Source organism: Puntigrus tetrazona, chromosome 7, assembly GCF_018831695.1.
Source record: "Puntigrus tetrazona isolate hp1 chromosome 7, ASM1883169v1, whole genome shotgun sequence".
Lineage (NCBI taxonomy): Eukaryota > Metazoa > Chordata > Actinopteri > Cypriniformes > Cyprinidae > Puntigrus > Puntigrus tetrazona.
In genome coordinates this window covers 8,966,689-8,969,482 of record NC_056705.1, presented here as the reverse complement: position 1 = coordinate 8,969,482, position 2,794 = coordinate 8,966,689, and the positions used below count along the sequence as shown (strand labels likewise).

The following is a 2,794-nucleotide window of genomic DNA, read 5'->3' as shown; positions in this document are numbered from 1 at the left end:
TAAAATTATTTACACATTTAGAAGAAAAATATATATATATATATATATATATATATATATATATATATATATATATATATATATATATCACAAAAATATTATGATGATTTGCATTATTTTAACTCATATTAATAACTTTATCAAAGTTGCAAAGGTATCCAAGATTAAATTTTTTTTTGCATTTAATATAATTTAATTTGCCAGTTTGATAAATATATATAAAATAAGATTAAAATGTGTTTTATATCATAAGTGAATAATTGCGATGAATCCAAAATAAAAGTTGTTTACATAATATATGTATGTGTATACTGTACATGAATATATTTAATATATATACTGTACATATATTATGTAAACAAAAGCTGCTATTTTAAATGTGACTAATTATCAATTATTATTAAATATAAATACAAATACACACACACAGACATATACACACACTATATATATATATATATATATATATATATATATATATATATATATATATATATATATAAATATTTCAGCTGATCGACAAGGCAACATTTTTAATTTTAATGTAAAACTAATACATAACTACAGACATGAAAACAAACTTAATTTGCTATAGAAATGAAAATGTAAAAAGTTCAATCAAGAAATATCATATAAAATCTAATCCAAAGCATTAACATAAGCTATAAGACGCATCAGTCATACTGAAATAACCGACGAGCACAAGAGAACCTCAAAGGCTGTTTTCTAACAAACATGATCTGCACTCGATGTGGAGCTGACTCGGCTCTTTCCACACCCTCCGAACACTTTTGTCAGATTCCCATCCATCAAACGGCTTTCCGTAGCGCAGCCGAACCGACGGAGGTCTCTCCTTTCCCGCAAACCTAATTCAGCTTATCTAACCCGTCCTCCGGTCATTCCTGTTCGCCAGAACCTTTTGAAGTCTAACCTTCAATTAACACGCCTGAATCGTAATTCAAGAACGTATTTTTGCGAAAGCACGTACAAGACTTTCAGAAATACGCCTTGGTCAAACTCAGACTTTCACCTTTCTTAATTATGACTCGACGGCGTGTGAAATGGTTCGAAAATTAACAGGCGGACTCCTAACGGGATGAAGTTACGGCTGTATTTGGTCCTAATTGCTCTCTGAAAGAGTTGTAGTTATTCATTTTTACATGTTTGCACTTATTTGGCATCGTAAATATGTTTGTAATTTCATCAAAACGAGATATTACCACAAAACGTCTCAGAATTAGTCAAATTTACACTTACTTCTGTTTTCCCTCCAAAATTGTGTCACTTCCTATTTGAGGCAGACGCTTAATAATATAAAAAAAAAAAAAAAAAAAAAAGAAATCTGTAAAATATTTTGTAATCATTTTAATTATTTAATTTAACATTTTCTGGTTTTTGGTTTTACTTATTTATTAATTTTTTAATTAACGTTCTATTATTTAATTTTACAATTATTTTTTTCCTGTTTGGCCCAATGTACCCCCTGGCTGTGTCTGCACATTTTTAAAAACGATAAAAATAGTCTGAATTAAGTATGTTAAAATTAATTAAACTAATAATAAACTTAATTAAATTAAGTGCATTAAAACTAAAGAGAACCAACGGGATGGAAAGTGAAGTTGAAGACACAGGAAAGGCTTATACATTGGTTTTTTCCATTAAAATACCAAAATGTTAAACTGATATTGTAGTGAAATGTGATACACATCTCTGTAACATTTACATAAACATTAAAAAATGCGATAAGAAAGTATACTAGTGCATCCAAAACATGTCCAGTTTGCAGTATATAATCTTCTTTTTTTATTATTTAATTTCCAATCAGTGTTAATGTGTTTACATCGGTGTTCAGGCATTTGTTTGAAAGGTCTGAAATTAGCTGTGTGCTGCTAACTGAACCCACACACACACACACACACACACACACACACACACACACACACACACACACACACACACACACACACACACACACACACACACACACACACACACACACACACACACACACAGTATAATAGCACTGCCACACAACTCACACAAATCAATACTTCTATTAACTTTAGAGGCAGAGTAACTTTGGGCCCATAATTCATGAGGGGCAGCTGGATAAAAGCTCTCAGCAGCGCAAACTGAATTATGCTAACAGTAATAATGTGCTGCCGTCGATGGCAACCTACACTAACGTACAAGAATCCAGGTCTATTTATTCCAAAATACAGTAACAACTCCATATTGTGAAATATTATAACAATATAAAACTAATATTTCATAATATGTGAAAATATTTTAAAATGTAATTCATTCCTGTGATGCAAAGCTGAATTTCCAGCGTGATTGCTCCAGTCATCAGTGTCACATGATCCTTCAGAAATCAGTCTAATATATAGACCCCAAAAAATATATGTTTATATATATATATATATATATATATATATATATATATATATATATATATATATATATATATATATATATATATATATATATATATATATATATATATATATATATATATATATATATATATATATATAAAATATATCTATATATATATATATATATATATATAAATATATTTATATAGATATATATATATATATATATATATATATATATATATAGATATAGATATAAAATATATATATTATTATATATACTATAAAAATCTCTCTCTCTCTCTCTCTATATATATACATACCTGACCGATTAAAGCAGACACACACACACACACACACACACACACACAGTGCTTAGTAATCAACTCCACGTATGATATGAAACAACCAAAAAT

At 28.2% G+C, this 2,794-nt stretch overlaps 1 long non-coding RNA gene across 1 annotated transcript in view; it reads right to left on the bottom strand.

The window, feature by feature from the left end:
* Positions 1–2,706: 2,706 nt before the first annotated feature.
* The window catches only part of LOC122349611, a 1,450-nt gene continuing 1,362 nt past the window's right edge, over positions 2,707–2,794 (bottom strand). The window contains exon 3 of the long non-coding RNA XR_006251471.1: positions 2,707–2,794. This exon is cut by the window's right edge and continues 241 nt beyond it. This is a non-coding gene — a long non-coding RNA (uncharacterized LOC122349611).